This window comes from Moschus berezovskii, chromosome 9, assembly GCF_049115385.1.
Source record: "Moschus berezovskii isolate FMDL1 chromosome 9, NW_MosBer_1.0, whole genome shotgun sequence".
Taxonomy (NCBI): Eukaryota; Metazoa; Chordata; class Mammalia; order Artiodactyla; family Moschidae; genus Moschus; species Moschus berezovskii.
Window position 1 is genome coordinate 61,158,437 of NC_142468.1, and position 12,342 is coordinate 61,170,778.

Genomic DNA, 12,342 nt, shown 5'->3' on the forward strand with positions numbered 1-12,342 from the left:
GGAAGACTTGGTGCAGAATTGACACGTGAAATGAGAAGGGGAGGAAGGGGGACTGGATAGAGCCTGGAACTGCAGTGCAGCTCTAAGAACATCTTGGCTTGTTGATGGGGAGCTCCAGAGCAAAGATTATCCACTTAGCGGAATCCCAAGGTGAAAAGGAAACCCATATAGAAGAACCCAGTCATTAGCTGGAAGCAGCCAAGGGAAAGTTTGGCCAATGCTGAGGTGAATTACAGAACTTAACTAATTTCTTGCAGCAGATTCTCTCTCAATGCCTCACTCACACATAACATTAGTTGAAAAGTTAGGATGAATTTTGTTTAAATCCAGAGAGTCGCTTTCAGTTCAGTTCAGTTGCTCACTCGTGTCCGACTCTGCGACCCCGTGAATCACAGCACGCCAGGCCTCCCTGTTCATCACCAACTCCCGGAGTTCACTCAAACTCATGTCCATCGAGTCGCTGATGCCATCCAGCCATCTCATTCTCTGTCGTCCCCTTCTCCTCCCACCCCCAATCCTCCCCAGCATCAGAGTCTTTTCCAGTGAGTCAACTCGTCGGATTTATGCCTGCCTAAGTGGACATGGAACAACAGACTGGTTCCAAATAGGAAAAGGAGTACGTCAAGGCTGTATATTGTCACCTTGCTAATTTAACTTATATGCAGAGTACATCATGAGGAATGCTGGGCTGGAAGAAGCACCAGCTGGAATCAAGATTGCCAGGAGAAATATCAATAACCTCAGATATGCAGATGAAACTACCCTTATGGCAGAAAGTGAAGAGGAACTAAAAAGCCTCTTGATGAAAGTGAAAGAGGAGAGTGAAAAGGTTGGCTTGAAGCTCAACATTCAGAAAATGAAGATCATGGCATCTGGTCCCATCACTTCATGGGAAATAGATGGGGAAACAGTGGAAACAGTGTCAGACTTTATTTTTTTGGGCTCCAAAATCACTGCAGATGCTGATTGCAGCCATGAAATTAAAAGACGCTTACTCCTTGGAAGGAAAGTTGTGACCAACCTTGATAGTATATTAAAAAGCAGAGACATTACTTTGCCAACCAAGGTCCGTCTAATCAAGGCTATGGTTTTTCCTGTGGTCATGTATGGATGTGAGAGTTGGACTGTGAAGAAAGCTGATCGCCGAAGAATTGATGCTTTTGAACTGTGGTGCTGGAGAAGACTCTTGAGAGTCCCTTGGACTGCAAGGAGATCCAACCAGTCCAGTCTAAAGGAGATCAATCCTGGGTGTTCATTGGAAGGACTGATGCTAAAGCTGAAACTCCAATACTTTGGCCACCTCATGCGATGAGTTGACTCACTGGAAAAGACTCTGATGCTGGGAAAGGTTGGGGGCGGGAGGAGAAGGGAACGACAGAGAATGAGATGGCTGGATGACATCACCGACTCGATGGACATGAGTTTGAGTGAACTCCGGGAGTTGGTGATGGACAGGGAGGCCTGGCGTGCTGTGATTCATGGGGTCGCAGAGAGTCAGACACGACTGAGCGACTGAACTGAACTGAACTGACTGAAGTGGGGACCTATCAAGTGTAGCTCAAATATCCAAGAAAACCATTTGAAAAGTATATATTTCTAAAGGAAACATAGTCAATTGACTCAGGACTAACTGCTATTGGCCACTCTTATGTCTCCAAGAGAACTAACTAAAGCTGGAGAGACCTGACTTCTCTGCTTAATGTTGGGAAAAAATACCTGAGCTACGGAGCAAACGGAGTGGGTCGCCTCACAGGTTCTTTTCCCTCCATCAGTAAAAACTGTTAAATCAGAAGCAGGTTTTTAAGTTTGTGTGTCTGAATTAGCTTATGTAAGAATTTTGTGTTAATATTAAGAGCAATTCAAGATACTCACTTCAGAAGCTCTTTAAGTAGATTCAATGTGGGGCTGCTAATAAAGTAGTTATTTGTAGGGAATGTGCTGTTTATAGGAGTTATCCTGGTACAAGCTGAATATTTCAACATAGGGCCTTCATAATACTGTTTTGGCTCTGGGAAGGAATGACCAGTTTCTATTACTTTAAAACTGTAAAGGGGAAGTCCCACCTTCAGGTGATTCCCTTTATTCTCCTTTAAACTCAGAAAATATCACAAGATAGCTACTCCATAGCATTCCTGTGGCCTTTGTTTCTATTAAGGTTTGTATTGTATAAACCTGGTACTTGCCCAGATTACTCTGCTTTTTAAGGGTTTGAGATACTCCTTCCCCTTCACTTCTACTGTGTGAGTTTTAAGCAACTCTTCCACTTTCAGAGGGCCTCTTGGTTAGAACTGGGTGGAGAGGCAGTGCAAATCTCGGCTGTTGCCTGTGTTGAACCTACTATATGTAAGGAGATAGGAGGACAAAATTTAATGCAACTTTGTTTTAAAAACAGCTGTTCCCTGACTATAGACCAGAGTGCCTCCTAAGTCTTCCATTTTTTTTCATCACACAAAAAAAATAAAGGAAACATAGTGTTTGGAAAAATAAAGATGAGAGTAAAGGGCTTCCAGGCAGAGAAAGTTGTATCCAAAATAAACACTGAGAGTGAAGCTCCTGTATCAGTGTTCTTTGGCTGTTTGTTGGTTGTTATAGATTGAATAAAAAACTGAAAAAATGGACTCAGAGAAGACTTAGGGGCAGTAGCCACTGAACAGTTCCTTTGGGCCCTCAAAAAGAATCCACTTCAAAAGCCTTGTGTACTGTCCTTTCATGCAGGAGTCAGGTTCCTAGGGAAGAGAATGTTTGACCTAGGTTTGGTTATTCTTGGTCATAGGGGATGTGATGCCTTGAATAATAGTCCCACAGAGCCAGAAACCCAAAACAGAAGAAGGAATGGATATTGGGCTTTTGACAAGAAGGAGAAATGGATGCTGGGCTGATAAAAGAACAAGATGGCCTGTATAGTTATAAATTATCACTTCAGTTCAATTGCTCAGTTGTGTCTGACTCTTTGGGACATCATGGACTGCAGCCCGCCAGGCTTCCCTGTCCATCACCAACTCCTGGAGCTTATTCAGACTCATGTCCATCGAGTAGATGATGCCATCCAACCACCTCATCCTCTGTCATCCCCTTCTCCTTCCTCTTTCAATCTTTCCCAGCATCAGGGTCTTTTCCAATGAGTCAGTTCTTCACATCAGGTGGCCAAAGTATTGGAGTTTCAGCTTCAACATCAGTCCTTCCAATGAATATTCAGGACTGATTTCCTTTAGGATTGACTCGTTGGATCTCCTTGGAGTCCAAGGGACTCTCAAGAGTTTTCTCCAACATCACAGTTCAAAAGCATCAATTCTTCGGCACTTAGCTTTCTTTATAGTCCAACTCTCACATCCACGCATGACTACTGGAAAAACCATAGCTTTCATTACACGGACCTTTGTTGGCAAAGTAATGTCTCTGCTTCTTAATATGCTACCTAGGTTGGTCCTAGCTTTTCTTCCCAGGAGCAAGTGTCTTTTAATTTCTTGGCTGCAGTCACCATCTGCAGTGATTTTGGAGCCCAAGAAAATAAAGTCTCTCACTGGTTTCCCCATCTATTTGCCATGAAGTGAAGGGACCAAACACCATGATCTTAGTTTTCTGAATGTTGAGTTTTAAGCCAACTTTTTCAACTCTCTTCTTTCACTTTCATCAAGAGGCTCTTTAGTTCTTCTTTACTTTCTGCCATAAGGGTGGTGTCATCTGCATATCTGAAGTTATTGATATTTCTTCTGGCAATCTTGATTCCATCTTGTGGTTCATCCAGCCTGGCGTTTCACATGATGTACTCTGCGTAGAAGTAAATAAGCAGGTTGACAATATACAGCATTGACATACTCCTGTCCCAATTTGGAGCCAGTCTGTTGTTCCATGTCCAGTTCTATTGCTTCTTGACCTGCATACAGATTTCTCAGGAGGCAGGTCAGGTGGTCTCGTATTCCTATCTCTTTAAGAATTTTCCACAGTTTGTGGTGATCCACCCAGTCAAAGTCTTTGGCATAGTCAATAAAGCAAAAGTAGATGTTTTTCTGGAACTCTCTTGCTTTTTCCATGATGCAACAGATGTTTGCAATTTGATCTCTGGCTCCTCTGCCTTTTCTAAATCCAGCTTGAACATATGGAAGTTCATGGTTCATGTACTGTTGAAGCCTGGCTTGGAGAATTTTGAACATTACTTTGCTAGAGTGTGAGATGAGTGCAATTGTGTGGTAGTTTGAACATTCTTTGGCATTGCCTTTCTTTGGGATTGGAATGAAAACTGACCTTTTCCAGTCCTGTGGCCACTGCTGAGTTTTCCAGATTTGCTGGCATACTGAGTGAAACACTTTCACAGCATCATCTTTTAGGTTGAAATAGGTCAACTGGAATTCCATCACTTCCACTAGCTTTCTTTGTAGTGATGCTTCCTAAGGCCTGCTTAACTTTGAATTCCAGAATGTCTGACTTTACAGACCAGTGATCACACCATCATGATTATCTGGGTCATGAAGATCTTTTTTGTATAGTTCTTCTATGTATTCTTGCCACCTCTTCTTAATATCTTCTGCTTCTGTTAGGTCCATACCATTTCTGTCCTTTATTGTGCTCATCTTTGCATGAAATGTTCCCTTGGTATCTCTGATTTTCTTGTAAAGGCCTCTAGTCTTTCCATTCTATTGTTTTCCTCTCTTTCTTTACATTGAATACACTGAGGAAGGCTTTATCTCTCCTTGCTATTCTTTGGAACTCTGCATTCAAGTGGGTGTATCTTTCCTTTTCTCCTTTGCCTTTCGCTTCACTTCTTTTCTCAGCAATTTGAAGGCCTCGTCTGACAACCATTTTGGCTTTTTGCATTTCTTTTTCTTGGAGATGGTCTTGATCCCTGCCTCCTGTACAGTGTCACGAACCTCCATCCATAGTTCTTCAGGCACTGTCTATCAGATCTAATCCCTTGAATCTATTTGTCACTTCCACTGTATAAACGTAAGGGATTTGATTTAGGTCATACCTGAATGGTCTAGTGGTTTTCCCTACTTTCTTCAATGTAAGTCTGAATTTGGCAATAAGGAGTTCATGCTCTGAGAGCCACAGTCAACTCCCGGTCTTGTTTTTACTGACTGTATAGAGCTTCTCCATCTTTGGCTGCAAAGAATATAATCAATCTGATTTTGGTATTGATCATCTGGTAATATCCATGTGTAGAGTCATCTCTTGTGTTGTTGGAAGAGGGTGTTTGCTATGATCAGTGCATTCTCTTGGTAAAAGTCTGTTAGCCTTTGACCTGCTTTGTTTTGTACTCCAAGGCCAAATTTGTCTGTTACTGCAGGTGTTTGACTTCCTACTTTTGCATTCCAGTTCCCTATAATGAAAAGGACATCTTTTTTGGGTGTTAGTTCTAGAAGGTCTTGTAGGTCTTCATAGAACTGTTCAGTTTCTTCAGCATTACTGATTGGGGCATAGACTTGGATTACTGTAATACTGAATGGTTTGCCTTGAAAGCAAACAGAGGTCATTCTGTTGTTTTTGAGATTGCATCCAAGTACTGCGTTTCAGACTCTTTTGTTTACTATTATGGCTACTCCATTTCTTCTAAGGGATTCTTGCCCACAGTAGTAGATATAATGGCCATCTAAGTTAAATTCTCCCATTCCAGTCCATTTTAGTTCACTGATTCCTAAAATGTCGATGTTTACTCTTGCCATCTCCTGTTTGACTACTTCCAATTTGCCTGAACATTCCAGGTTACTATGCAATATTGCTCTGTTTTGCAGCATCGTACTTTACTTCCATCACCAGTCACATCTGCAACTAGGTGGTGTTTTTGCTTTGGCTCCATCTCTTCATTCTTTCTGAAGTTACATCTCCACTGATCTCCCACAGCATATTGGGCATCTACTGACCTGGAGTGTTCATCTTTCAGTGTCCTATCTTTTTGCCTTTTCATGCTGATCATGGGGTTCTCAAGGCAAGAATACTGAAGTGGTTTACAATTGCCTTCTCCAGTGGACCATGTTTTATCAGAACTCTCCACTACGACCCGTCTGTCTTGGGTAGCCCTACATGGCATGACTCATAGTTTCACTGAGTTAGACAAAACTGTGGTCCATGTGATCATTTTGGTTAGTTTTCTATGACTGTGGTTTTCATTCTGTCTGTCCTCTGATGGATGAGGATAAGAGGCTTATGGAAGCTTCCTGTTGGGAGAGACTCACTGGGGGGGAAACTGGATCTTGTTCATATGGTTAGGCTTAAAATACAAACCCATTCAGCAACTGTGAGTGAAATGGTTCATTAAATCATTATGATCTTCAACCACAAGCTCTTTCTCAGTAATTTTGATAGGTATAAGATTTAGCACATTCTAAATATGGCATTTAATTTTGGGTATTTAACTTCCTCCTTGTCATGTTTCTCAAATCGAAATCTTACTGGATTACTAACCTCAGTGTGATCATCTTGTCATGACTAGAGGACACAGACAATCCAGGTATCTGTTAGTCACTGAGCACCTGCCAGGGCATCCCAGCCATTTGACATTTAAATGCTCTATACAAAACACCGACTCTGTATCAAGCTGCCCAATATATATTTCTCAGTTTATGCTTTCTGAAAAACCCACAGTGGGTACCAGTGTCCAATTCCATTCCTTAACGCCCAGTTCCAAAGCCTCCAGGATCCCACAGCCTCTGTGCATCCTTGATCAAAGCTATTACTAAGTAATAGGTAGGTATTTCTATTCTCTTAAGGATAAGAACATGACATTAATGTTTGCATCCCCAGCACCTAACAGTTCTGACTCATAGTGAGCAGTAAATGTTTGTTGAATCAGATAATATGATGAACATTGTGTGTCAGTAATGGGGTTACCTGCTCATGAGTGTAACTCATTCATGGGTATAACTATAAGAAAATTTTTCTTTAGCTCATAGTGTGCTGCTGCTGCTGCTGCTAAGTCACTTCAGTCGTGTCCAACTCTGTGCGACCCCATAGACAGAAGCCCACCAGGCACCCCCTTCCCTGGGATTCTCCAGGCAAGAACACTGGAGTGGGTTGCCATTTCCTTCTCCAGTGTGTGAAAGTGAAAGTGAAGTCGCTCAGTCGTGTCTGACCCTTAGCGACCCCACGGATTGCAGCCTACCAGGCTCCTCCATCCATGGGATTTTCTAGGCAAGAGTACTGGAGTGGCTTGCCTTTGCCTTCTCCGTAGCTCATAGCCTAGCTCCTACAAAATGCAGATACAGTAGAAAAATGTGTCCGTTTTCTGAAAATGAGGGAAGTAGTGTGAGTTTAGAATATAGAGCCTAAGTATCTAGGCTCAGAGTCTAGGCAAAAAATTATTTTAAAATATTGAACCTTGATAATGTGGGCTCAGAATCTGTGGTTAGTCAGGGTCTAGGCAACATAACAGGAAACCCCAGTAGGAATTTTACTAGAGAATTAAAAGAATTAACATAGCCATGAAATTAAAAGATGCTTACTCCTTGGAAGGAAAGTTATGACCAACCTAGATAGTATATTAAAAAGCAGAGACATTACTTTGCCAACAAAGGTCCGTCTAGTCAAGGCTATGGTTTTTCCCGTGGTCATGTATGGATGTGAGAGTTGGACTGTGAAGAAAGCTGATCGCCGAAGAATTGATGCTTTTGAACTGTGGTGCTGGAGAAGACTCTTGAGAGTCCCTTGGACTGCAAGGAGATCCAACCAGTCCATTCTAGAGGAGATCAGTCCTGGGTGTTCATTGGAAGGACTGATGCTAAAGCTGAAACTCCAATACTTTGGCCACCTCATGAGACGAGTTGACTCACTGGAAAAGACTCTGATGCTGGGAAAGGTTGGGGGCGGGAGGAGAAGGGGACTACAGAGAATGAGATGGCTGGATGGCATCACCGACTCGATGGACATGAGTTTGAGTGAACTCCGGGAGTTGGTGATGGACAGGGAGGCCTGGCGTGCTGTGATTCATGGGGTCGCAGAGAGTCGGACACGACTGAGCGACTGAACTGAACTGAATGTTAAACAGATGTTGGAGGACTGAAAGGACAAAAATAAGACATTAAGACAACTCAGAACAACTGCACTGCAAGAAGCAGTTACCAGTGATAGGGTTAGAGGAACGAAAGGGTAAAGTCTGGGATTGCTAGAACTTGGGGAGGGGCTCAGAGAAGACCCACTGTATTAGAACTCTGGCCCTGGGGAGGGGAGGGTTTGCTACCTGGCTGCTGCGGGGCATCAAGAGCTCAGAGGAAAGTCCCATGAAGTTGGGACTCAGACCTTAAGAGGAGCTGCTGCTGGGACCTTTGACCATGTGTAGTACTGACTCTGGAAGGGCTAAAAGAAGCAGGAGTTACGGAGAACTTGCACAGTTAAGGAACAGCAAGAAATAGGAAGGAGGCTTTTTCTCCTCCTACTATCCATTCTCCTAGTGTCTCCAGGAGGTCCACCCTAACTGGAGTGGATTCTGGGAAATACAGTTTGCAGACTTCTAGCCCCAGGATAAAAGGGTTAATTTAGAGCTGAAAACATTAAATACGCAAATAATTTAACTAAGGGCATTGTTTGACCTAGATTATTATGTAGGGGCCACTTTAGATATGATCCCCTAAAGAAGGAATAACATGGCATCTAAAACAATGCAAATGGCAAGAATGTCATTTATTATATGTGTCACATTCCCATAACAATGTATTTTCTCATATCAGTTAAGCTGGGATTTTATTTCATATTGTAAATTGATTTATTTTTGGCTCAGCTGAGTCGGTTGCTGCGAGGGCTTTTCTCTATTTGTGGGGAGTGAGGGCTACTCTCTGGTTGTGGTGCTCGGGCTTCTCATTGCAGTAGCCTCTCCTGTTGTGGAGCACGAGCTCTGGGTGCTCAGACTGCAGTAGTGGCAGCACGCGGCTCAGTAGTTGTGGCTCATGGTCTGTAGAGCACAGGCTCAATAGTTGTGGCCACTGCCTTAGTTACCCCGTGGCATATGGAATCTTCCCGGACCAGGAATCTAACCTGTGTCTCCTGCATTGGCAGGGAGATTCTTAACTCACTGGACCACCAGGAAAACTCAAAGTGGGAATTTTAAAAGCACTAAATGTAAGTGTAATGCTTTACATCTATTTTACTGTGGCCCTTTAAACAGAGCTTTTTAGGAAGACTTAAAAAAGGAAGATCTGTGTGATATTTATTGTCAACTAATGTCTAAATAAATTCTCTGAAGATTACTTTTTTCATTTCCACATAATTCTCTGTACTTTTATACCACTAAGTTTTAGCAGAGCAAGCTAAAACAGAAAGTTTCAGTATCTGGTAAAGCAAGAATGAATTAACAATCTTGCCATATATCTTACAGTTAATGAAATAGCTTCTAATCCATTCTGATTAGCCAAAATACATTTACTCAGATAGCCTGCTTTTTTATTGTGGTTCCACAAAATCAAATGATAAGCTTAAACCTCTCTCAGCCTTAGAAAATGCACATGGATTCTAATTTCTAACATACAGCGTGTCCTTTGAGAAAGTCTTCCAACATTCAGCTTAACTGGGTATATTTGTATCAGTCCCCTATTATGGGGGGTGGCAATGAACTGCAGACTTGGAGAGATACAAATATGAGTAAAACAGTCAGTGAGCACAGTCTAATTTGAGATGGACACTGGCAAAACAGCTCTAATCCTGGGCAGACTAGCCATGTAGTGGAGATTGTTTCCAGCTGAAAGATCTGTAAGAATTTTTGTACAATGTGACATTTAGACCTGCCTTAAAGTTGGTTCCACTTTTTCTGAGACAAGTTGAAGAATGCTTTGCCAATGTCATCTCAATAATCTTTAATATTTATGGAGCATACTATGGCTCCCATTATTAAAGAAAGTGAAAGTGTTAGTCGCTCAGTCATGTCCAACTCTTTGTGAAGCTAAGTCTTGTTTTCCCAACTTGAAGCAGTGTGTGTGTGTGTTAGATTAACACACATATGGACTCTCCTTTATCAAACTGTCTCTGCTTGATCTTAAGACAATAGTGATGGGAACAACACCGTAAAAAACTTGCAGAATTTTTTTTAACTGTTTGTATTTCAATACATAACTCTCCAAAATGCAAATAACTTATAATACCACACTTGCTGCTTGCTTCTGTGGAATTGCCACACTGTATTCTAATTATATTTCTGTCTTCCCCTCTGGAATTAATGCCTGAAAAGGGAGGCCTGGCGTGCTGTGATTCATGGGGTCGCAAAGAGTCAGACAGGACTGAGCGACTGGACTGAACTGAACTGAACAAGCACTGTGTCAGTGCAGCTTTGTATCTACAGTATGGCACAGGAAACACTTACTGAGTAACTATTTTTTTTACTTTTTTTATACTAATTATTATTATTTTTTTAATTTTTTCCTTTTCCCTTTCCCTCCTATTTGCTTGGAGGGATTGGAGGCGGGAGGAGACGGGGACGACAGAGAATGAGATGGCTGGATGGCATCACCGACTCGATGGACATGAGTTTGAGTGAACTCCGGGAGTTGATGATGGACAGGGAGGCCTGGCGTGCTGTGATTCATGGGGTCTCAAAGAGTCGGACACGGCTGAGCGACTGAACTGAACTTCCCTCCTATAAATTTCAAGATAATTCACAAAATCTTAACTTTTATACAACTTATTCTTTAATGTTTCTACTGAGTCTCAGCTTACAGCAGCCCTTGCAGTCCAGTACTCTCTATCAGTTTGATGTCCTTTGGTATCATTTTCTTCCCCCAAGAATTATTTTACACTCTTTCAAGGAACCAGAGAATTCCTGCTTTCTCCTTTCTGCTCCACACCAAAAATCTCCTCTCAAGAGCCTCCATTCATGGCAGCATGATTCGCAGAGGAGAGAGGTCGAGAGAGGGTAAGCAACTGCCCAGGATTGTACAGTTAGTTATAAGGAGACAGGATTTGAACTCAGACCTCTTAATGTCCAAATGAGTGCTCTTTCTAACATATGATGTGGCTTTGTATTAATATTTAGTATGCATTAATAGCCTAAAATAGCACTCCCTTTTCAGGTATTTGCCTTCTCTCAAGATCAGAAATTAAGCTAAAATAATAACATGGAACTTTATTTTCAATATGATGCTGAGGGTGTTATAGAGCTCTTCTGAAGTTCCTAAAATTGTAACATACAGCAGACTCCTTGTCAGCCTTACATCACACAGGAAATAACACATTTAGTTAAAAGAAATAAGGATAACATTATTGGCATCTGCAATGTGCCAGATACTGTGTTACACATTTTCCGTATGGAATTTCATTTTTAAGGTAAGTCAATGAAGTAGCTATTACTATCTCTATTTATATTCATAAATGTATATGTTTATAATATTTTATATAATATATAAATAAGGTAGAAAAGTGAAGTGTATATGTCTCATGCTTGGTGGCTGTCTTTGAAAACACTTCCTACATCAGAGTAATTTCCCACATTATGAATCCAGACTCTCTGAGTCAGAGTCCAAACTCCCTTTCCCAGCACCTTTGCAGCTTGAGTGCAGGCTCTCCCAACCAGGCTTACTCACACAGGTCTCAGACAAAAAGAGCAGCATGAAGAAGCAAGTGCTGTGCTGAGTCCATTTTTCTGGCTTGGATGGTGAAGAACAGTCTGGTCTTCAGTGGCAGAAATGATGGAGAGGCTTGTATGTAATGTCATTCATCTATAGCCCCATTGGTAGCAGCACTGAGGTCTGGCTGAGGCAATCCTGCTTAGTGGTTTTGGTATTGTTGTTGGCTGGGTAGGCTCCAGATCTCACTGATTCTCCTAGAGATTCCAGAGATTATTTAATATTCCTTAGTAAATTCTTAAATTAGCTGAAGTGGCTTCTGTGGTTGGCAAATAAGATCCCAGTTGACAAATCAAAACCACAGTGAGATACACCTCAGTTCCATTAGGATGAGGACTATGAAAGAAAGAGAGAGAGAGAAAAGGAAAAGAGAGGAAAAGAGATCATGAGAGAAAGGGAGAGGAGGGAAAGGGAGGGAAGGGAGGGGAAGAAAAAGAAAGAGAAAAGAAGTCTTGGCAGGATGTGGAAAAATGGGAACCCCAGTGCATTGTAAAATGGTAGAGTTGCTGTGAAAAATAGTATGGTGATTCCTCAAGAAATTAAAAATATAATTACCATATGTCCCAGCAAACCCACTTCTGGGTATATACCAAAAAGATTGAAAGCAGGGTCCTGAAGAGATTTCTGTACACCTATATTTGTAGTAGAATTATTCACAGTAACTAAAATGTGAAAAGTACCTAGAAAATCATAGAGACAGAAAGTAGAATGGTGGTTGCCAGGGGCTGGCACAGGGATAATAGGAAATTGTCCTTTAATGGGTACAGAGTGTCCATTTTGCAAGATGAAAAGGGTTCCGAGATGG